At 46.7% G+C, this 25,163-nt stretch overlaps 1 protein-coding gene and 1 long non-coding RNA gene across 6 annotated transcripts in view; one reads left to right on the top strand and one right to left on the bottom strand.

The window, feature by feature from the left end:
• Positions 1–25,163, bottom strand: part of LOC135918013 (uncharacterized) — a 104,132-nt gene that overhangs the window by 63,479 nt on the left and 15,490 nt on the right. For both annotated transcript variants that reach the window (XR_011507302.1, XR_011507303.1), the window contains exon 2: positions 22,000–22,335. This is a non-coding gene — a long non-coding RNA (uncharacterized lncRNA). The remainder of the gene's footprint in view (positions 1–21,999; positions 22,336–25,163) is intronic.
• Positions 1–25,163, top strand: part of LOC135918012 (BTB/POZ domain-containing protein 7) — a 140,530-nt gene that overhangs the window by 103,948 nt on the left and 11,419 nt on the right. The gene's annotated exons all lie outside the window — the stretch shown is intronic.

Here is a 25,163-nt window from a genome sequence, read left to right as displayed (position 1 = left end):
TCGAATGCATAAATCCCTACTGCTTTCTTTTCTTTTCTGCACACGAATGTCTCAGTTTCAAGTCACTCATGCTGCGGAATGATATTTGATATACAGTCGAACCCACCTGCATTGATCCCAAACATAACGATTTGTCAGGTATAACGACTACATTTCACTGCATTTATGATTTTATGACCCTACCTATTGAAACTGCACCTAGATGTAACGAACGTTTTCAGAAGCACTGTACTGTTACAATGAGCACTTTAAATCGGGTTGCGGTAAAAAAAGGGCACACACGAAGTTTCAAAGCATGGAATCACTACAAAACTGGGTGTGTCACGATCCCCTTGGTTTCGTGAATGAGGGAGGGCTCGAGGCAACCGTTAGATAGACGCTCCGCAGCATGGTGGTGACGAACGATGACTGATTGCTGAGCAGCTGTGCTCATCGGTATTTATTGCAGTGCGGTGACCAGTGTGGCCTACTGAGCCTGGCAGGCCGGCGAGCCTGCCAGGCCAACAAAGAATATGCCCGAGGGGGCGTCACATGCTTGTTACAGGGTGCACAGCCGTGCGCCCACCGCTGCAGTCCAACAATCGCCGAGATAAGCAAGCACCGCGCATGCAGATTTCAGAAGCCGCGAGGAAAGTCGCTTGCATTTAGCCACACTAGGGTAACCAGCCGTGGCCTACACAGCAGCATGCTCCTCTGCTATCCTGGAGGCTATAATGGCACAACATTAGTTTTCATGCAGTGCCTGTTCTTTAACTAATATTGTCACGTGGTAGTGACGGTGAAGAAAGCAGTAATACGGTGGAATACAAAACTAGCTTTTATTGGGCGAACCTGTACCCACGAAAACAGGCTACACTTATAGCACAACGATAGCGGCGAACCCGGTCGGCGATCGTCGGAAATCTCATCAGCGGGTCAAGCGCGTCGGCTTTTATACAGCAGTCGTCAAATGTTCCAGACTAATCGTTCGGAGCCGTGTGCCTTCCACAAAGTTTTACACCATTTGTGTCACGCGATGAAATCAGATAACACAAGGTTTGGCGACAACAGACAGCTGAGTAGACTCATCGATAACTTTCCAGAAACTTCGGATACATGCAGGCGCCCCCCGTTGTGCGATTACAATTGTTAGGCGGCGAAACGTGCTCGCCCGATAAAGATGAGTACACGTGTCAATACCCCCCTCTTAAAAAGCATCGACCCAATGCCGCATGCAAACGAAAGTAAGGAAGAGAACACCCGTAGCAAAGAAAACAAAAATAAGGAAGTTCGTCAGCGTCTGTAAAAGGGCTTCAGACGCACCACGTGGACCACTACAGATCGTGTGCGGCACCGCTGTGAATGCGAAATTCCGTCTGGCACGACCTCATAGTCCAGTGCGCCAATGCGTCGAATGACCTTGTAGGGTCCGAAATAGCGGCGCAATAGTTTCTCACTCAGTCCTCGTCGGCGTATCGGAGTCCAAACCCAAACACGGTCGCCGGGCTGCTACTCGACGAAGCGTCGTCGCAGGTTGTAGTGTCGGCTGTCGGTCCTCTGCTGGTTGCTGATTCGTAGGCGGGCGAGCTGTCGGGCTTCTTTGGCGCGCTGGAGATAGCTAGCGACATCAACATTCTCTTCGTCAGTGACATGGGGCAGCATGGCGTCAAGCGTCATCGTCGGGTTCCTGCCGTAAACCAGCTTAAATGGCGTGATCTGTGTTGTTTCTTGCACTGCCGTGTAGTAAGTGAAGGTTACATATGGCAGGACCGCGTCCCACGCCTTGTGCTCGACGTCGACGTACATTGCTAGCATGTCGGCGAGGGTCTTGTTCAGGCGTTCCGTGAGACCATTCGTCTGCGGATGGTAGGCAGTTATCCTCCTGTGGCTTGTCTGACTGTACTGCAGAATGGCTTGGACGAGCTGTGCTGTAAAAGCCGTTCCTCTGTCGGTGATGAGGACTTCTGGGGCACCATGTCGCAGCAGGATGTCCTCGACGAAAAATTTCGCCACTTCGGCAGCGCTGCCTTTTAGTAGAGCTTTAGTTTCAGCAAAGCGGGTGAGATATTCCGTCGCCACGACGATCCACTTATTCCTGGACGTTGACATCGGAAACGGCCTCAACGAATCCATCCCAATCTGCTGGAATGGTCGGCGAGGAGGTACGATCGGCTGTAGTAATCCTGCTGGCCTTGTCGGTGGTGTCTTGCGTCACTGACACTCTCGGCATGTCTTGACGTAATGGGCGACGTCGGTGGTCAGACGCGGCCAGTAATACCTTTCCTGTATTCTTGAAAGCGTCCGGGAGAATCCGAGGTGCCCAGCGGTTGGATCGTCGTGTAGGGTGTGCAGTATTTCTGGACGCAGCGCTAACGGTACAACAAGAAGGTAGCTGGCGCGGACTGGTGAGAAGTTCTTCTTCACGAGTAGGTTGTTTTGAAGCGTGAACGAAGATAATCCACACTTAAATGCCCTAGGGACAACGTCGGTGTGCCCTTCCAAATACTCGACTAGTGCTTTTAGCTCCGGGTCCCCTCGTTGTTGTTCGGCGAAGTCTTCAGCGCTTATTATTCCAAGGAAGGTGTCGTCATCCTCGTCATCTTGCGGCGGCGGGTTAATGATGGCGCGTGATAGGCAATCAGCATCTGAATGTTTTCGTCCAGATTTGTATGCTACAGTGATGTCGTATTCTTGTAGTCTGAGGCTCCACCAGCCAGCCGTCCTGAAGGGTCCTTTAAGTTAGCTAGCCAACACAACGCGTGATGGTCACTGACCACTTTGAATGGCCTGCCATATAGGTAAGGGCGAAATTTCGCTGTAGCCCAAACGATGGCGAGGCATTCCTTTTCGGTTGTAGAATAATTGCCTTCCGCTTTTTAGAACGACCGGCTAGCGTAAGCTATCACGTGTTCATGTCCATCTTCTCTCTGGACTAGGACGGCACCGAGGCCTAGGCTACTGGCGTCAGTGTGGATTTCAGTATCGGCGTGCTCGTCGAAGTGCGCAAGTACGGGCGGTGACTGCATGCGTCGTTTTAGTTCTTGAAATGCGTCGGCCTGCGGCGTTTCCCACTTGAACTCGACGTCACATTTAGTTAGCTGTGTCAGCGGCTCAGCGATGCGTGAAAAGTCCTTGACAAATCGCCTGTAGTAGGCACACATGCCAAGAAATCTATGCACTGCTTTCTTGTCGGGGGGCTGCGGGAACCTTGTGATGGCAGCTGTCTTCTGCGGGTCAGGGCGGACTCCAGACCTGCTGATGACGTGGCCTAGGAACAGAAGCTCATCGTAAGCGAAGCGGCACTTTTCTGGCTTCAGAGTGAGCCCTGATGACTTGATGGCCTCTAGTACTGTGGCAAGCCGCTTAAGGTGATCGTCGAAATTTCCGGTGAACACGACGACGTCATCAAAGTAAACGAGACAGGTCTGCCACTTCAATGCTGCTGAAACCGTGTCCATCATGCGCTGGAACGTTGCAGGCGCCGAGCACAGTCCAAATGGCATAACCTTGAACTCGCAGAGGCCGTCTGGGGTGATGAAGGTGGTCTTTTCGCGATCTCTTTCGTCGACTTCTATTTGCCAATAGCCAGACTTGAGGCCCATTGAGGAGAAGTATTTAGCATTGCAGAGCCAATCCAATGCGTCGTCTATCCGCGGGAGGGGGTATACATCCTTCTTCTTGATCTTGTTCAGACTACAATAATCGACGTAGAAACGTAGGGTTCCGTCCTTTATATTCACCAGGACAGCAGGGGATGCCCATGGGCTTTTCGACGGCTGAATGATGTCATCGCGCAGCATTTCGTCGACTGGTTCTCTTACAGCTTCGCGTTCTCGCGGCGAAACTCGGTAAGGGCTCTGGCGGAGTGGTCGAGCGTACTTCTTGGTGATTATGCGATGCTTGGCGACTGGTGTTTGTCGAATCCTCGATGGCGTTGAAAAGCAGCCTTTGTATCGTCGGAGCAGACTTCTGAGCTGCTGTTGCTTAATCACAGGGAGACTTGGATTAATGTCGTAGTCTGGTTCGGGAACCATGGTCGTTGGGGTAGATGCGGTGGAATCTGAGAGGACAAACGCATTACTGGTTTCCAGAATTTCCTCGATGTACGCGATCGTCATGCCCTTGTTGATGTGCTTGAACTCCTGGCTGAAGTTTGTCAGTAACACTTCAGTTTTCCCTCCATGCAGTCGAGCGATCCCTCTTGCGATGCAAATTTCACGGGTCTAGCAGTAGATGTTGGTCGTCTTCGATTACACTTTCTACGTCAGCGGGTATTTCAGTGCCGACCGAAATAACAATGCTGGAGCGAGGCGGGATGCTTACTTGATCTTCTAGAACACTCAAGGCGTGGTGACTACGAGGGCTCTCCGGCGGTATCGCTTTATCTTCCGACAGCATTATTGACTTCGACTTCAGGTCGATGATTGCGCCGTGTTGGTTCAGGAACTCCATACCGAGAATGACGTCTCGTGAGCACTGTTGGAGGATAACGAAGGTGGCAGGGTAAGTCCGGTCAATAATGGTTATTGTTGTCGTGCAGATTCCAGTCGGCGTAATCAGGTGTCCGAATTTGAGGGCCTTCCCATGCAGTCTTAACCTTCTTCAACTGGGCGGCGATGTGCCCACTCACGACGGAGTAATCAGCGCCTGTGTCCACTAAGGCGGTAACTGCGTGGCCTTCGAGGAGCACGTCAAGGTCGGTGGTTCTTTGTCTGGCGTTGCAGTTAGGTCTCGGCGTCAGATCACGGCTGCGTCGTGTTGAACTGATGCTGAAACGTCACGTCGTCAAGTCCTCTTTCGTCGGTGTAGTCTCGGCTTCCTGACTTCGTCGGGACGGCGGCGTGTCGTCATTAGGTCGTCGAGATGGTTTCTTCGGCGGCGGCGGAGGATGTTCGTCAGTTCGACGAACAGCAACCGCACCTCCATCGGTTGCTGCTTTTAGTTTTCCGGATATGGGCTCATAGAGCAGCCTTGGGCTGGGCCGGTGTATGGTCGGCGCTGCGGCTACAGGTAGCGGCCTGGTGACGGCGAACGGGACGGCCGTTGAGGGCTCCACTGTGTAGCGGCGAGGTAATCGGCGATGTCACGTGGGCGCTGGCCAAGTGGTGGACGCGGCGCGTTGACGGCGAACCCTCTCAGTCCCAAGTCGCGGTATGGGCATCGGCGGTACACATGGCCGGCTTCTCCGCAGTGATAGCAGAGCGGGCGGTGGTCGGGGGCTCGCCAAATGTCCGTCTTCCTCGCGTAGGTGTGGTGGGCGTGCTGGTGGCGGCGGTGGCGGACGACGACGGAATTGCGGCATTACAGGGCCCTGGCGCGGTCGTGGAGGGGTGCCTTGACGGCGTGCGACGGCGGCGTAGGTCATCGTTTCCGGCTGGGGCTGTGGTCATTCTGGTTGCGCCTCAGGAACTCCAAGCGATCGGTGCACCTCTTTTTTCACGATTTCGGCGATCGAGGCCCCTTGAGGCTGCAACGAAGGCAAGACCTTGCGCAGTTCTTCGCGCACAATGGCCCTTATGATCTCGCGCAGATTGTCCGTGGCCAGTGATTGAATTCCTGCTTAGTGGGTAGAGCTTGTACGGCGGTTGAATTGCCGGTTCCGAATTTCGAGTGTCTTTTCGATGCTGGTGGCCTCACGAAAGAACTCTTCTGTAGTCTTCGGTGGGCTTCGTATCATTGCGCCGAAAAGTTCTTCCTTCCCACCACGCATGAGAAGGCGGACTTTCTTGTCCTCGGGCATATCCGGGTCGGCGTGGCGGAACAGACAGTTCATTTCTTCCGTGAAGATGGCAACGTTCTCGTTAGGTAGCTGCACTCGGGCGTCCAGCATGGCTTCGGCCCTTTCCTTGCGCACGACGCTCGTAAAGGTGCGCAGGAAGTCGCTACGGAAGAGGTCCCATGTCGTCAAGGTCGACTCCCGGTTCTCAAACCACGTTCTGGCGGCATCTTCTAAGGCAAAGTATACATGCCGCAGCTTGTCGTCGGAGTGCCAGTTGTTAAAAGTCGCGATTCGCTCGTAGGTCTCCAGCCAGGATTCTGGGTCTTCAGTCCTCCATGGAAGGTCGGTGTGTCCCGAGGTTGTTGTAGGATAACGGGGGACGCTGGGGCAGCCATTGGGGTTGTTTCAACCACGATCTGCTTTGTCGACTCAGGTATAAGTCCGTGCTCTGGGGGCAGTCCTTGCAGTCTGCGGCTAGCACGCTAGTCTTGGGCGATGTTAGTTCTGTCCTCGGGCTTCGGGCTTGGATCGTGGCTTTGCGGGGGCGTTCAGTACATGAACGCACTAGCACCTCCACCATATGTCACGTGGTAGTGACGGTGAAGAAAGCAGCAATACGGTGGAATACAAAACTAGCTTTTTTTGGGCGAACCTGTGCCCACAAAGACAGGCTACACTTATAGCACAACGATAGCGGCGAACATGGTCGGCGATCGTCGAAAATCTCATAAGCGGGTCAAGCGCGTCGGCTTTTATACAACAGTCGTCGAATGTTCCAGACTAATCGTTCGGACCCGCGTGCCTTCCACAAAGTTCTACACCATTCGCGTCACGCGATGAAATCAGATAACACAAGGTTCGGCGACAACAGACAGCCGGGTAGACTCATCGATGACTTTCCAGAAACTTTGGATACATGCAGGCGCCCCCCGCTGTGCGATTACATTTGTTAGGCGGCGAAACGTGGTTGCCCGATAAAGATAAGTACACGTGTCGATATGTACATCCATAGCATAATCGAACTGCGTACGTGCACGCACTCAAGTAAACTGTGTGGTTGTGTGCCCGTCAAAAAAGCAAAACGTGCGACAAACTTACGCTAATCTTCATCTTATCACCAACCACAGGCAGTTTGTTTTCGTGAGTGTCCAAAAAAAAATGCAGCGGAAACACATGCACGGCGGCATCCTTCCTATGCCCACCTTTATGAGCACTAAACGAGCGAGAAAAAGCGTTACCCCTTTGAGTGATTAGTAACGACATAGCCATCAGTTTTGCAAGCGAAAGAAGCCGAAACCGCCTGCGGAACAAAAGCCAAACCACCGCCCGCCCACACACGCGCCAATGCGCGAGCGGTACTATATAGACGCGCCAGAGCAAACTAGCTCTAAAACATACCATGCAATGAAAACCGAGAGAGGGGGGCGCGCGAAAAAAATTTCTGTATTCCCACATAGTGGCAGTGCATGATAGGAGAGAAAAAGTTAGGAAATTCAAGTGTTTTTTAAACGTACAGACGGTGCCGTAAATATACGGCATCTACCATTTTTCTATTTGTTAGGAGTGCCGTATATTTACGTCATTGACCCTCAAAGGTTTAATAGAGAACTGTACTGTATTTAATGGCAATCATCTATTGCTTAGAAAGTTTTGCTTTGCAGGTTTCTTCTAGAAAACAGGAGGGTTCTTTTCATCTTTATGGCTCGTTTAGCTCGTTCAGGTGAATCTGCACGACAGACTAAGTCAGGTAATTCTCATCACATCATTCGGCACCGCTCCTCAAGGTCATTAGTACCGCACTATGGAGTTCTCGAATCAGGTGGCCCACAACAATTTGCACCCCCCCCCTCCCCCCTTCTCCGAATCACATTTACTCCATGTAGATGTGTCTGCAGCCGAGTGTCAGAGTGTTGTCACATGATATTTTCGAGTCCACCATGTAAATCTTATAAATGTAGTCTTGCGACGGGTCACTCGAAGCTACAAAAAGTGACCGTTCTGCGCCTACGAAAAGTGTTTGGGATGAGGAATCACCGTATGGTATTTTGCAAAGATTGCGGCCATGAACAGTGGTCAACCCATGCACTAGCCTTCGTTGGAGAGCCAGTTTGTTGGCATTCTGAGTGTCTTGCAACTGCTGTCAAAAGATCTGTGTTGATTCGGTATGAAACCATAACCTTACTCGCCGACACACTATCATGCAGCTCCGACAAGGCCTTATGGGCTAGACATGATGGAATATGGTGTGGCTGTGATAAAAATTTGCTGCTGGTCGATGGGATAATGAGCTGCAAGCCATCATGGAAAGCTTGTCACTAATGTTCCTACGGGGATCAGTCCATCGTTAATCCTACGGAGATTATCCATCGGCAATCGGTCGCAAGATCATGCATTAAGGTTAGGTCGGTAGCCGTTGAAGCTGTGTTCGGCTCTGTGGTAGACCAGCTGGGAACTACCACGAGTAAGTACGTCTGTTTGCATGTGGGTAGAAATTCACTTGTAAGGCAATAGGCATAGTAAGGTTAATTAATTTTTAATTGTGCTTATAGTGCATCAAGAAATAAACAAATAGCTTTATAGCACAAAATAGGGCTTCGTGAACGTTATGGCATAAAATCATGAGTAATTTCTGTGCTGTAAATTATGATTGGAGGGTGGCAAATAGAGGACGCCAGTTGTGGCAAATCAAAAGCCATAGCAGATGGCTCCAAACTGATTGCAGATCTGATATCAGCATGATAGGTTACATTGACATACCAAATTTCACCTAATTAGTTCAGTAAATAGCGAAAATAGGCTACATTGCCACTTAAATTACCATTGCGATCAAGGAGCTAAACGAAGCTTGATAGAAGTGACCAAGCCGCACCAGATTTTTTTTATTTTGCTAGTTTGTTTTGCTAGTTTGCCTCTTACCAATCTCTGTTGCGGACGTGTTTACTTTCCCCCTGCTCTTGCTGAACCCAAGCGCTTCAAGGAGGCCAGTGATTCCTAAGTCGGCCGCTGGGCAAATATTTTCACATTCTAATAAAACATTCTCCATCGTTTCCCTAGCTTTACTGCAGTGAGCACATGCTTCTGTACGTGTACATGTACGAAGCCTAGATGGATGAATGTTATGAGCGTCCCCTTTGGAACGGTGCGGTGGGTTGCGCCACCAAGCTCTTGCTATTATATTGCCTAATGTCCTACCCAAGTTAAAAAAGAAAAAAAAAAAACACTATGAACTCCCACAACCGCATTTTCTGACATCCTATTGCGAACTTTGGTTTTGTACGTCTGCATTATTTTTCGTTTTCCTACATTCCTTCCACCAATCTTCCAATCACCTCTTACTAATCTCTATTGTGGACAGGTTTACTTTTCTCCTGCCCTCGCAGAACTCAAGTGCTTCAAGGAGGCCAGTGGTGCCTAAATCTATCGCTGGGCAGATGTCTTCGCATTCTAATAAAACATGCTCCATCATTTTTCTAGCTTTACCTCAGCAAGCACATGCTTCTTCTTCCTTCTTATATCTTGCATTATAGTTGCGTGTTCTAAAGCATTCTGATCTCACTTCAAAAAGTAATGAGCTTCCCTTTGAGTTATCATAAATTTTCTTTCCTGATTTCATTTTTCCCTCTTAAATAGTTACTCATGGCAGGTTTCTTTTCCGTTGCCACCACCCATGAGATTATTTCAGCCTCTCTGACTTCCCGATTGACCATTGCTTTGTTGCCCACCCTACAGGCTGCATACTTGCTGGTAAGCTTCCTAGTTCTTTTCCTCCGCTGTGAATCAATGTTTTTCCTGTACAGATACCTGAACATTCTCCCAGCCCATTTACTTTCTTCCATATTTCTCAGCCGTTCTTCATACTCAATTTTACTGCGAGCTTCCCTCACTTCAAAGCTAGTCTAGCCCATATCTCCGTCTACAGCTTCATTTGTAGTCTTCCCGTGAGCACAGAATGCGAAGCGACCCACTGACCTTTGGTTCCCGTCGAGCCCTGATTGTACCCCTGATTTAAAGCAAACAACTGCATTTCCAAAAGTAAGTCCTGGAACCATTACCCCTTTCCACATACCTCGAAGGACCTCATACCTATTGTATCCCCATAGCTCTCTGTTCTTCATTATGGCTGCATTTCTCTTCCCCTTCACTGTTATTGTTTTTTCCTGTTTCCAAATATCTATTGCCTTCGTTTATCCATATACCAAGGTATTTATATTCTGTTACCCAAGGTATTTTCTGGCCCTGTATCTCCACTGTCCACTGTTTTCATTGAATACCGTAACACCTGATTTTCTAACACTAAATTTAAAACCTAAATTGTTGCCTTCCTGTCCAAAGATATTAGCCACACGCTGCAAATCACTTTGCTTGTTAGCTAGCAACCATATCGTCTGCATAAAATAAACCTGGGAGCTGCTGCTCTACTACTGTACCCGACTGTCTGTATGAGAGATTAAACCTGATATTACTTTCTTCTAGCGCCCTCTCCATCCTTACTGTTGTAGCTTCGACGGGGCGGCCGGATGAAAGGTCTACGGCATGAGGCCTAAACGGCCGGCGCGCGCAGCACCGCAAGAAAGAGCCGGACTGCTTCACTCCAGGACCAGACAAAGAATGCTCTTTTATTTCTGCGAGGGGAAACAGGAGGCAACTTACAGCGTTTGGCGCTGAGTGGCGCCCTGACATAAACGACCCAAAACCGAAACCAGAAGCCAACACAGGTTACCACATCACCTCTCCCTTGAAAGGGAAATGCGCTACTCGCTCTCCTCGCAACAAAAGTAAGTCACGAGTCAAAGAACACATGATTAGTGATGACATCTTTACACAATAGCAAATGATATCTTTGGCTTCCCCATTTAAAAAAAACCGCACAACATGAAAACTGAATATGAACTATTGCACTCCAGTTCTGCAGTTTCAGTACCCGTCTTGGGAAGACGATGAGATGCAGCCTTGCACACAGATCATACATGAAAAAAAATTCACAAAGTACAAAAGTAGACAGTAACAAACATCTGTGTGCCCCCTGGGACAGCACTGATGGGTGGCTCATTCGCCCTGAGCCTGACTTGAGACAGTCTCTGTGGCTGTCGTGTATTGGGCATTGTGCGTAAAAGCACTTTTTATTTATTTATTTATTTATTTATTTATTTATTTATTTATTTATTTATTTACAGGATACTGCCGGCCTTAGTCTTAGGCTTTGGGCAGAAGTGGACAGTGCGATATACAGATGAACAAAACAAAAATTAACAGCAAGAATCATTACAAGAATTCAATACATTGCAATAGACATATTCCATGATCCGCACAAGCTGCACAGAGCATTCCAACGAAAAAAGCATTACAAAATTTCAATATATCTTAAAATACAGATATTCGCTGAACCGCAAAAGTGGTACAGAGCATATTGATAACAACGGGATATTGATAACAAGGAGTCACATTCATACTGGTATGCTGAAAGACATTGCGCATGCTCGGTAGGTTGAGCAGCAAGAAATCTATAAGTAGTAATGACAGGCAAGCGAAAATAACACTTCCTTATATTGTAAATCAAAAAGGAAAAAGAAGAACTACATTCATACATACATATACATATAACATCGTCTAAATGCTATTCAGCTGGTTGCAGAATGACTGGACGGTCGGGCATTCCACTGTACTCGCAGAGAGCGCGTTCCACTCACCTATCGTACGAGGAAAAAAAAGTGTTTTTAAATACGTTTGTTCTGCAAGAAAATTCCTTTATTTTCTTCTGATGATTAGATCGTGTTGCATGCCTAGTGACTAAAGTAATATACATATCCTTGTCTATCCCCAGCATATCATGGTAAAGTAAATACATGTATTTCAGACGGTCCCTATATCGCCTTAATTTTAATGTTTCCAGGTTAATTTCGTTAATAAGAACTGTCGGAGATACGTGCCAGCTATAACAGTTAAACACGAATCTAACAGATTTTCTTTGAATATTTTCCAATTGAGTAATGTTCTTCAGGGTGTACGGGTCCCACACTACCGAGGTGTACTCAAGAATTGGCCTAATATACGTTTTGTATGCTAAAAGACGGATTTCTTGTGTGGACTGTTGGAGCGACCTTCTCAAGTAACCAAGTTGGCGCATTGCCTTTCTTGAAATATAAGATATATGATCGTTCCATCTAAGGTCGGATGAAATTACGAGGCCTAAGTATCTGTAGCTACTAACCGTAGATATGTTATTACCACTGAAACTGTAAGAAAATTTTAAGGGGTGGCGTTTTCGTGTTACTGACATAGCAACCGTTTTCTTTGCATTAAGGTTCATTTGCCATGTGGCACACCACGCTTCTACCTTGGCTAGTGAAGAATTCAAGCGGACCTGATCATTAACGCTATTAACTTCTTGATATAGTGTACAGTCGTCTGCAAATAAAGGTATTTTCACGTTTGCTTCTTTTATTAAGTCATTGACAAAGATTAGAAAGTAAAGAGGCCCAAGGACGGACCCCTGTGGAATGCCCGATCAAACCGGTGCTGATCCAGAAAGTGCACCGTCAATAAACACACTTTGCCGCCTTAACGACAGATACGCTGAAATTCATGAAATCAAAGAATCATTTTTAAGTATTGTTTGTAGCTTTAACAGCAGTTTAGTGTGAGACACACTGTCGAATGCTTTTTCGAAATCTATGAATATTAAATCAGTTTGGCCCTGTTTATCTAGAACTGCTGCAAGTTCGTGGACAGTTTCCAGTAGCTGTGTTGTTGTAGACAGTCCCTTCTGAAACCCATGCTGCCTGGGATCAATGATATTGTTGTCATTAAGAAAGACCGAAATATGTTTAAATATAATATGCTCAAGGGTTTTTGCACATGTGGGTAACAGTGAAATTGGTCTGTATGAAGTGATAAGCGACCTGTTTTCTGATTTGGGTATCGGGGTAACCTTTGCGTACTTCCAGTCATCCGGAACTTCCGCACGCGATAAAGACTTGCTAAATACGATGCACAGATATTTTGAGCACCACTCGGCATATCTCACGAGAAAGGCAGTAAGGTATGCCGTCCATTCCAGGCGATTTCTTTGTATTCAAATTTAACAAGAGAGATAAAATGCCTTCTTTGGTCACTGAGATATCTGCAATTGGTGGGCAATCAACTGGAAGGTAGCTTGGTTTATGACCGTCGTCATCAGTAAATACCGAACAGAAAAATTGATTGAAAGACTTTGCTATCAAACTTTTATCAGTTATGGTATCCCCGTCGATGCAGAAACTAGACAAGGGTTGCTTTTTCGAAGAAAAATGACGCCAGAACTTTGCCGGGGAGGACAGCAGAAAATTCTTCAAAGATACACTTTGATAGTATTCCTTTGCTTTTTTAATGCTTGCCTTTAGTTGCAGGCGTATGTTGGAAAGTTTACTGGCTTTGTCCTCTGTGGTACACTGACGGTGCTGTTTTCTTATTCGTTTAGCCTTCCGTTCCAGCCACACTATCTCCTTTGTAATCCATGGGTGTGTGCGCTGTTGAATGCTTAGTCTCATTGGAACAAAGTCCCTGACGCATTTTAAGACTAGGTTCCTAAAGAAGCACAACAGCTCGTTCACACAGCACGTGCTCGATTCAGAAAGAAGTATGAAATCATCCAGCGACCTATCCATGGCGTCCAATATGTCAACGTCCTTAGCGCGGCAAAAGTTTGGAACAAGGCACCTTTTTTTCCTGGTTTCAGTCGGACGTCCAAGTTCAACTGTTAAAGATATCAGTTTGTGATCAGATATACCGTCAAAAATATGTACTTCGGGATCACGACTGATCACTGCATTGCTTACAAGGAATAGATCTAAAATTGAAGCTGTATCATTCTGAATGCGCGTGGGTTCTTTTACTAACTGAGCTAAATCATGGAATACTACGAGGTCTACAAAAGGTTCAGCAGCACTAGAAAGGGGCTCAGGAAAATCGGTACTCCAGTCGATTGAAGGCATATTGAAATCACCACCCATGAGGACATTACAAGAATAGCTTTTGCTAGAACAATGGAATTCGTTAAGCTCGAGAAAGAAGTTATCTTGAGTCGGGGGACGGTAGAAGGCTCCTACAATTACAGTGTGCCCATCAAAATATACTTTAATGAGCACGCACTCAATGGCAGGTATATCAGGTAACCTAGACACGAGTAGTGACTGTTGATAAATAATTGCAACACCACCGCCGCGCGAACTTCTATCTTTACGGTGAATTCCGTAACCTGGTGGTGTTACTTCCTCGTCGGAGATATCGGGGTGAAGCCAAGTTTCCGTGATTATAAGAATATGTGGCTTGTGTGTTAAAATGATACTTTCAATATCATCAGCTTTATTAACGATGCTACGTGCATTAAGGTTGATGAAACGGAGCGGCTTTTGGGCATCTGCTTGGGTTCATTGTGACTGGTGTCTTTCTTCAGTTTGTCTGCCTGTGGGAATCCTTCTGTCACTTGTGCCATCCCATCGGAATAGCTCACCATTTATCTTAATTTTGTCGTACACTAGTTGGACTTTCCCCCCAGCAGCTCTAATTTCGGAGGCGCTATCCCAGAGTTTCTTTCTTTTAAGTCTTGCGGGCGCTGAGAAGTCTTCCGAGACCGAAATATCTTTGTTTTTTAGTTTGAAACAATTCTGTAGTACGGCCATTTTTTCGCGGTGGTCGAAAAGCTTGATTATGACTGGGCGTGGTGTAGTCCCGTGTCTGCGCCCGATCCTATGAAGTCGTTCAGCCGAGGAAACTTGCACACCGAGAACGCTCTTAAACACGCCCTCTAACACAGCTTGCTTCAGATCATCATGAGTTTCGGCAGCTGTTTCTTTGACCCCAAAAACCAGAAGGTTGTTCCTCCTGGAACGATGACAAATTTCTCCTGCAACCTCTGCACACTTTTCTCGAGGCCAGAGACTTTTTTGCTGACTTCTTTAATAGCCAGTGCCAACTCCTCAACCACCTTTAATTTCATTTCAATTTCATCTAACCGTTTTTCTATTTTTTTCTGGCCATTAAGTAGTTCGACTAACAGTTCATCGGTCGTAGCCCCAGGCCCAGGATTGGGCTCTACGTCCCCAGAAAGCATTAGAAGAGAGAAGACAAAATCATGAACAACCAAACAGAGGTACAAAGGCTGCGTGGGCACGTCAGCTGGATGAAACATCTATCGCTGAATTTAACAGTAGAAGCTTTGTTACTGACCTGCATGTAAAAAAGCAACGTGTTGGTCATGTTGACTGGCGGCCAGCCGACGAGCCCACTGGAAGGTTCTGGTGGCAGCTGGCTTCTTATATGCGCTCTTGATGATGTCGATAGGTCTGGACGCATTGACGCCCAGCGATCTTCATGGTGTGGTGGTGCGTATGCGCAGTCTCCGTAGAAACCTGCCGTGGTGACGAGCAAGGGCATTGAATCTTGCAATGCGCTGAACGCTGTCGTGCCGAACAGGAAAAACTGCATGTAAAAAAGCAACGGGTTGGTCATGTTGACTGGCGGCCAGCCGACGAGCCCACTGGAAGGTTCTAGTGGCAGTTGGCTTCTTATATGCGCTCTTGATGATGTCGATAGGTCTGGACGCATTGACGCCCAGCGATGTTCATGGTGTGGCGGTGCGTATGCACAGTCTCCATAGAAACCTGCCGTGGTGATGAGCAAGGGCGTTGAATCTTGCAATGCGCTGACCGCTGTCGTGCCGAACAGGAAAAACTGCATGTAAAAAAGCAACGGGTTGGTCATGTTGACTGGTGGCCAGCCGACGAGCCCACACCCCATAGTCCCCCCGTAACAATGCTAAGGACGTTTAATGTTAAAAAAAACCTTTTGGCATGAAAGACAAATTCGTGTGGCCGTCAGCACCATAGTAATGATGTGCGTACTGCACGATTACGCTTCAAGAAACGTAATGTATCCCCTATACCAGTAGTAACTGGAAGAAAAGGTGGGAGACAATCGTCAAGAGACGGGTAGTCACTGGAGTGGCTCTTTTCAGTGAATTTTCCAAGGAAATCCTGTAGTGCAGGGTATTTCACAAGTTTGGATGCATTCCATCGTTTGCCATTTTCAAGCGATAAAGTATTGCGACCTACCCTACGGTAAATCTTAAATGGTCCTGAGTATTTAGGATCGGACTTTCTCGAGCTGCGTACTCGGATGAGATTTCCTGGACGAAATTGAGGGCATTTTGATGCACGACGACGGTCCACGTACGTCTTAACACTTTTAGCGTAAGAGCCGAATTTGCATGCAATTACCTCCTTAATAGTCTGGAAGCTACACTCGGTATCCTGATCTCAGACAAACGGTTGTCCTTGCTTTAGCAGTTTCCTAAGCAGCTCTGCCAATTCAGCCTACTGGGGAATCAGGTTAGCGTAGTATCGCATGACACCGAGAAATGAATGCAGCGACTACTTGTCAGTTGGCTGCGGTGCCTGAAAAACTGACTGAACTTTGTTTTCCACCGACGAAATACCGTTTGCAGCGCAGACTTGCTCACGGAGAACCCGAGGTTGAGGACGCAGTTTCGCCGAGACTGGTTGCATTGAAGCTCGAAGATGAACGCCGCGGATGAAGTCGTTTACAAGTCCCGATTGTCACGAGTACGGCTGGGCGAACTCCGAGGGAGCGCTGTGCGGGAGAGACGGAAACTAAACGCTTGGGTCAGCTGGAACTCCTGACACTTGTTGGCATGCAGTGAAAACAAGCTGCGTACAAGCAGGGGACTGTCGATGCTTTCGGTTGCTCGAACGGCAAACTTAAGCGAAATGTCCTACTTTTCCGCACGCACGGCAGGAAACGTGCTTGGCTGAACAGCCTGGATCAGATGTAATGTGGTGAGGTGAACCACATCGGTAGCAATGGCCCGCAATGTCTCGACTGGCTTCGCGGAGTTCGGGCCGCTCGCCATGTTGGCCAGCCTCCCCAGATCGCGACTTTCCGCCATGCCGCCGAGCGCCATCTTGAAGCTGCCGGGTCGAGGGAGAAGGGTGGCGGGAACCGCCATCTTGCGCGCCCGGGCGAGGAAGGTGATGGCTGTCGACGCCACCTTGGTGTTGCGTCGAGACGCGCTAAACGGACGAGCTGTCGAAGACTTGAAGTTCTTTGTGAACTTGCTGTATGGTTCGACCGATTTCCTGGGCCTTCTTGAGCGTGAGGGACACTCCTTTGTAGAGTATCCTTTCTCTAATTCTTGTTGATGCGACGCCTTGGAGGATTTGGTCGCGGAGGGACTCGTCGTGCCAAGCGCCGAACGCACAAGGAGGCGCTAGCCTTTGTAGCGCAGTGACGAAGTCCTGAAAGGTTTCTCTAGGTAGTTGCTTCCTGTCCCGGAAGATAATGCGGTGCACCACGTGATTGGTGCATTCTTCGTAGTGCTGGTCGAAGATGCGGAGAATGCCTTTGAACGTAGTACACGTCTGGTCCGTTTGCAACGCGAGGTCGTCGTAGAGACGCTGCCCCTCTAAGCCTAAGTTGCTAAGTAAAATGGCTTTCTTCCTCTCGTCTTGTAGTGCCTCGCCTCCGGTTGCCTTGAGAAACGTGCAAAAGTACCGTTTCCATGTGAGCCACGGTACCGCAGGAGTGCCGGGTAGTGCCAGGAAAGGCGGCATGTGGGGTACGAACGCCATGCCGGGCACCGAAAACAAAGGCAGAGGAGTTGCGGCTGACGGAGGAGACGTAGTTGCGGCGTCTTGCATGCCGGTAGCAGGACGAGGAGCAGAAGTAGTACGGCAAGGGCACGCAGGAAGCAGAGTAATGGTTTACCTCGTCGCCAGTTTGTTGTAGCTTCGACGGGGCGGCCGGATGAAAGGTTTACGACATGAGGCCTAAACGGCCGGGGCGCGCAGCGCCGCAAGAAAGAGCCGGACTGCTTCAGTCGGGGGCCAGACAAAGAATGCTCTTTTAGTACTGCGAGGGGAAACAGGAGGCAACTTACAGCGTTTGGCGCTGAGTGGCGCCCTGACGTAAACGACCCAAAACCGAAACCAGAAGCCAACACAGGATACCACACTTACCATGTACATTATAAACAACAGTGGGGAGAAAGGGCACCCCTGCCTCAGTCCCTTGTTGATATGAACTTTCTCCTCGCTCCTCATTCCTTCCCATTCAACGCAAATGGTATTTTCTAGGTAAATCTCTCAAAAGCTGTCGACAATCGCCACCTAAGCCTTCCCCTTGCAGAATATCCCACAAAATGTTGCAGTTTACGTTGTCATAGGCTCCTGTAATGTCTAAAAAGGCCACAAATAACGGTCTGCTTTCTACTTTTGATATTTCAATACACTGAGTAAGAACAAATAAATTATCATCTATGTGCCTATCTATTCTGAAGCCATTCTGAAGTTCTCCCACAATGGCGTTATTCTCTGCCCATGCTTGAAGCTTTAATTTGATTGCCTGCATTGCTAGCCTGTATGTTACCGATATTTATTTATTTATTTTATTTATTTTAATATACTGCAGCCCTATTCAGGGCTATTGCAGGAGTGGAGTACAGTAAACATAAACAGAAACAAAGGCAGTTGAAGATAGTAGATACTAGAAAAAAAAAAAAACAGCAAGGGGAAGCAATCTTATCGCACTAGTGCTTCTACAAAATCACGTAGTGTCAATTCACGAACAGAACCGGGTAATTCATTCCAGCACTCGACAACTCTCGGGAAATAGTAGTGTTGGAACATGTTAGTACGTGCGAAGAAAGGCTTTAGGTTGAAGGAGTGGCAACGTCTGGTTGGAAGAGCACTAGCATATCTGATGTAATCATCAGCAGATAGTTGACAGCATGAGTGAATAATCGAATGTAACAGCTTCATGGAATCTATATGTCGCCTTGTGCATAGAAGAGATAAATTCAAGGAATTCATTGCAGATGAGGGTGAAAAATTATGATCATAGCGGTGACAAATGAAGCGAACAGCCTTCCTTTGTACCGATTCGACTTTGTTGATGTCACACACTTTATACGGGTTCCAAACGCATGAAGCGTACTCTAATACAGGACGAATGAGCATTTTATACATTAGTAATTTGGTGTCTTTTGGAGATTTAGACAATGTTCGTCTTAAGTAACCTAATTTTCTTACTGCTGTAGATGTGATATGATCAATATGCTGAGACCACTACATGTTGTGCGTGAAAATAACTCCAAGGTATTTATACATCCGTGCCCGTGGAACTATTCTGTTATTGAAAGCGTACACATGCTGTGATGGAAAATGGCTGTTTGTGACTGACACTAATATGGTTTTTTGAAAGTTGATGCACATCTGCCAGTCCGTACACCAGGCGCAAGATCTCTTGAAGGAATCTTGAAGTAAGGCGTGATCACTCGGAGAAGAAATTACCTGGTATAGGACACAGTCGTCGGCATAAAGACGGATTTTTGACTTAATATTGTTCAGAAGGTCATTCATAAAGATTAAAAATAACAAAGGTCCCAGAACAGAGCCTTGTGGAACACCTGATGTTACATTTACAGTGGAGGACGAAGTTGAATTAAATGAAACGAATTGAGAGCGAGAGTTGAGAAAGCTAGCAAGTCGATCAGTCGAGGATTATCTAAAATTAGGTTTAGTTTACTTAGTAGCTTGTTGTGTATAACCGTGTCAAAAGCTTTGAAAAAGTCTACAAATAATGCATCAATTTGATTTGCAATATCAAGATTTCTAGTAATGTCATGTGAAAATTCCACCAGTTGTGTTGTGCTGAAACCACGACGAAATCCATGTTGTATGTTAGAGAGAATTTTATTCGATTCAAGGTATTCTGTTATATGCTTGTGTATGATATGTTCTAGTAGCTTTCTGGAATTGGAGGTAAGCGATATAGGTCTATAGTTAGAAAAAAAATGCTTTTCACCAGATTTATGCAGAGGCAGGACCTTGGCTAGCTTCCAAGAATGGGGGACGATGCCTGAATTCAAGGATTTGTGAAAGATAACCACCAAATAACGGGAACACCAGAGAGAGTATCTTACTAGAAAGCTGTTTGGAACGTTATCAGGAGCAGGGCACTTCTTTGTGTCTAAATTGAGAATCAAGTTTAGGATGCCATTCTCACTGATTACTACATCACCGATAGAAAGCTCAGGATTAGTATTTGTGAACGGCGGGAGAGAGTTGTTGTCATGTGTGAACACTGATTGGAAATAGACATTAAAAGCATTAGCTATATCGGAGGGGTCTGAAATGGCCGTGCCTTCTAATATAAAGGAAACTGCAGCAGCTTTAGTTTGTGTGATGGAAGTCCAGAATTTGCGCGGGTTAGAGTGTAATAGTCCTGGTAGTTCAACTTGAAAATAAAAGTTTTTAGCTGTTTTCATTTTGATACGTAGCTCTTCCTTAGCGGTAATAAAGCGAATTATACTGTCAGGATTACATGCCTTTCTCAGTCTGCGCAGACGACGAACACGACGCGATATATGCAGCGATTCATCCATGGAATTTTAGGATTTCTCTTTTTAGTCTTGAGGGGAACAAAATTGTCAATGCATAGTTTCACGATGCGCTCAAATGCATCAACTAATGTGTGGACGTTATCACGTAGACCAAGTGCTTGGAAGGAATCAAAGTTAGAAGCTAAAGTGTCTGTTATTGATGTATCATCAGCGTGAGTGAAGTTGAAAAACTGTGTAATATTAGACTGAAGCTTAATAAATGAAGAGGGAAGGCACACGTGTACGGCTTGGTGGTCAGAAATGCCACTGATCACATCGCACTGAAAGCCAGTTAGAACGAGCTGAGAACTGAGAAAAACTAAGTCCAAGAGAGAATTATGCCGGGTTGGAGGTTGTACTATTTGAGTAAGACCAAGGGGTAATGAAAGAGAAAGAAGTTCCTTCGAAATCGAAAGGTCACGACCTGTGCAACTCAGGGTTTGCCAGTCAATGCCCGGTGCATTAAAATCTCTCATGAGCATAAGGTTCGAGGTGGTGAAGTCGTGTTCATGCATGAATATGCTAAGCCTCCGTAAATCTTCTAATGAGGAACCTGGAGCATGATAGCATACGCCAAGAATTATGGAAAGTTTGTTTAAATATAGCTTACACCAAGCAACTTCAACCTCAAGTGTGTTAGGGAGCGCAGAAAATTTTAGGTCTGAGCGAATGAGCAGCGCAACACCACCACCTTTACCACTTAATTGGTCATTCCGTATTGCTGCATAGCCGGGTGGGCAAAATTCAGAGTCAGACATGCCATCATGCAGCCAGGTCTCTGTTATGGCCACTACGTGGGGAGAATATGACGTAACAAGAGTCAATCAAGGCACGAACTTGTTAACGATACTTCTAGCATCGAAATACAAAATACTTAGCTTACCAGTAGTTGACGGAAGTCAACGAGAAGTTGCTCCGGCTTTAGAAACAATAGGTGTGTTAGGAGCATGACCAGAATCGCGCTTTAAACTGTCTGTACCAGTGTCCCATATGTAGCGCGTGTCATCAATTTAGGCATGATCGTAGCATAGTTTCACTCTGGATCTATTATCACGAAAACTTGCAGTTGCGTCCCACAGTTTCTTTCATAAGGCTTGCGCATTCGGTGATAAGTCTTCAGTGATGTACAAACCAGACCCTTTCAGTATCGTAACATTTTTCATAACTTGAATTTTTTTCCCTAAAGTCAAAAATCTTCATTATGATAGGACGTGATCGCCCTTCTTTTTATCTGCCCGCACGGTGGCAGTGCTCAATATCTGTACGTTTTATCTGAAGTTGTTTTTTTAGCACCTGTGCTACAGCTTGCAGTAAAGAAGCAGTATTTTCATCATGTGTTTCCGGTAAACCATGCAAAAGAATATTGTTCCGGTGTGAACGGTTTTCTAACTCATCGGATTTTGAAGTGAGTTTAGTGATAGATTCCCTAAGTGAGACAATTTCGGAGTTAAGCTTGTCATATGTTGCACTACTGTCAACAGCTGCTGTAGAAGATTCGAGCCGAGATACACTTGTTTCAAAGGCTTCAAAGCGGGAATTAAAAGATTCCTTGATATCGGTAATGTCACGTGCAATTTGTTTCTGACCACCCAACAATTGCTTGAGAAGATTAGCCGTCTCTGGAGGGGAACTAGTGGAGCACTGACTGCTACTTGTAGTAGTGTTATTAGCCTCGCTTGACTTTGATGTACTTGCCGAAGGCACCCCCTCTAGGTCCAGGGTTAAGTTCAACGTCCCCACTCAAGAGAAGGCTATCGTAACAGTGCAAAATGTGAAAGCAGCAAGTAACAACACTGTTCGGGCAGAACAGCAGCAGCAAAAAGCGGTCATCAGAACAGTAGCTATAGGCACCTTGAATATAACATACCTGCGTGAAAAACAGGCAGCGTTGTAGCAACATTCCGGCATCGCTGCTGTTCTGCCCACTGAAGGAAGGTGCCATTGCGAAGACCTTTATGTCATCCGGTGTAGACGTCGCTGACCGCAGCTTAGTGGTGATTGGTAGAGCGACGATGACATCAGCCAGAAGCGAAGCACGTGGGAGGCTGTCCGCAAAGCCACGAGGCATGCCAGGGCTATCACCAACAGGAGTGACAGGGCAGTCCATGGGCACGCCATCGACTGCATTCACGTGCCGGTGAAAGGGAAGCGCGGAAGATAAGGCAGCGTCGCCGCGGAAGAATCCATGGAAGCATCCCAAAAACTGCATGAAAAACAGGCAGCGTTTTAGCAACATTCCAGCGTCGCTGCTGTTCTGCCCACTCAACCACATCAACTGCGTCATATAAGGGTCAACGGTCTATACGAGTGAATTCTATCTTTCGAACCCTTACCTTTATAAGTTAAATTCATTCTATTTTGTCGCCAACTCTCTGGCATTTGTCTATCTTTTAAAGTTTTTTCCACTGTTTTCACCAGAGCTTCCTTACTTTTAGGTCCTAGTACATTAATGAGCCTAACGGGAACCTCGCCTAGCCCTGTGGTTGTGTGCGTAGGAATTTTCTCTTTGGCTTTCTTCCAGTTGAAATTTGTCAGCTCCAGCTCTTTTTTCATTCTCTTTTTTTCTTTAAAAACAAACTCATCATTGACTTGGAAAGATTTGGCTGCTATTTTTCGGATGTTATTTAGTGCCGCTTTCCTTTCCAATTTGTTTCCATCTTCGTCTAAGATATGTTGTTGTATTGTTGTTTACTTCTTGCCTAATAATTTTATGTGGTTCCAAAATACTCTAAATGCGACCTTCTTTTTCTCACGTATTTCTGACAACCAATGTTCACTTTCACCTTTTATCTTTGATTGCACCAGTATTTGAACCAGAGGCTATTTCTCCCGGTATATTTCCCATTTACTCGCTACTTCATCCTGCGGCAACTGTGACTTCTTTGCCTGCATGTGCTCTCGGGATACTTTCCGTCGTTTGACGATCGCTTCTCATATGTCCCTGTTCCACCAGCTTTTCGATTTCTTTTTTCCTTTCCAACGAACATGTTGTTTCTCTTAGAAGCTCACACTTAGAAGCTCACTATATTCCCACTCTTTACTTGGCCATTTGCAAAGGTCTTCCTCGACTCTAGTGACTATATTTGTTATTTGTTCAGCATTGAAATTTGGACTGGCCATTTTGCACTCCTTGCTCTCTTTCCCAACTACATATCCCATTTTCAAAATGATATGTTTATGGTCATTCCCTATGCTGCTATACCATTCCTCATCAATGACCGTTTCTCCCAGCTTATCATGAATTCCTTCTGTCATCAGATAGTAATCAATGGTTGAATGCTGGTTTCCCACTTCCCACGTGATCTGCTCTTCACACTTAGGCCCTGTATTCATGATAACAAGTTTATGTTGCTCACAAAGGTCTAGCATTGACTTCTCATTGTTGTTGATATAGCCATCTAAATCCTGTATGTGGGCATTCATCTCACCTAATAGGATAATTTCGGCATCATTCCCGAAACCCTTAATATCAGCACTTATGCATGCCAATAGTCTTTACCCTTCTCTGCACAATTATTTCCAGTCCACAAATACGTAACGCCCAGTCAAGTTTTCTTTCCACTCATTATACCTGATAACCAAAGATGCTCTTGAAATTTTGAATTTACTTTTTTTTATTTGGCTCCCTTATGGGTAAGCAGTCCGACTCCCCCACCCTTTCTTTCCAACTTAGTTCTGTTGCACTCTTCCCAAACATAATTCTGAATCACTGGCGACTCTTCCCAGTCTCAAAGGTGTGTTTCTGTGACTGCATACACCCCTATTTGTTCTCTATTTAGCTGCTCCTCAATCCCTGCCCACTTTTCCTTTCTACTGCCGCCCTGCATGTTTATGTGGTCTATTGCATGGCGAGATCTCTTTCTTGCTTTCCTTCTTTTTCTGTTATATTGGCGGTTATTTTATTCTGAGAAAAGTACGCATTTGGGCTGGTTGGTTCATGATTATGAGCAATAAAAAACAGCGCTAAACGACAGGATGAGCGAAGTGACACAGACAACAGGTTGTTAGTCAGCGCTGTTGTCTGTGTCCCTTCACTCGTCGTGTCATTTAGCGCTGTTTTTATTGTTCATTATGCTGAGGTTTGCTTAGGGGACCTTCTTCATTACTACCTACTCTGGCCTCCTGAGCGCTCGTGGGCCCCCTAAAAAAAGCAACAGCATGACCAGCAAGTCGCCATCCCACTTGTCATGCGAGCCTGTAATTGAAGTGGATCCCGTCTTGTTTAAAGCCACCACACCTCCTCATTTCCCTGTTTACTTCAACAACCTCTAAGCCTTTCTCTCTGCTCATTTTGCATATTGCCTCATTAGCAGCCATTACGGCTTTGTACGTGACTGTCACGTACAGGCATCTCCGGCACCATGCACACCACGATCTGCACCTGGGGGGATTGCTCGCACAAGTTGCCCACCCCCTTCGTCAAGCACTGTGCTAGTCCTGTCCTTTTCCTGTTTAGGACGTCACTTAGCCCACCTGCTACTATGACAAGGTTGTGCATGTGGGCATTTTCCGCGACCTTTTCTTTTGCTGACTCCATGACAAAACCTAGTGTCCGCCCCGGAAATGTCCCTACCGCCACTATTTTATCGCCTTTCACCCTCTCCACATTGCTTCTGAGCACCTAGCCAGGTTTGAGCCGCCGGCGATAATCACCATTTCAATCTCTCCTACCTCTCTCTGCTTCCCTTTGTCTTTTTCCCCGTGATTCGGATTCTAAAAGGGGGATTGACTCCTGCACTCCTGCTTTTTTCCCGGAGCGGCCACAGGGAAACCTAACCCCTCACCACATTGCCCATATTCCACATACTTTGCTAGCACTCCTTCTCCTGTCACATCTGGGGACTGTGGTCCATTGTCACGACCATTGTCGTTCACAATGGCGGCCCTGTTCAGCTTTTCGTCGGCTGCTTCAAGTTTTTTTTCACTACCTTCCATGCATCACACTCCCTATTTAGTTCGTTTTTGAGCTCTTCAACCTGTTTGACAAGCTCTTCATGGAAAGCCTCCATTTTCTTCAGCCTAGCATCGACA

The sequence above is a fragment of the Dermacentor albipictus genome, chromosome 7, assembly GCF_038994185.2.
Source record: "Dermacentor albipictus isolate Rhodes 1998 colony chromosome 7, USDA_Dalb.pri_finalv2, whole genome shotgun sequence".
Lineage (NCBI taxonomy): Eukaryota > Metazoa > Arthropoda > Arachnida > Ixodida > Ixodidae > Dermacentor > Dermacentor albipictus.
This window is presented reverse-complemented; position numbering and strand designations above follow the sequence as displayed.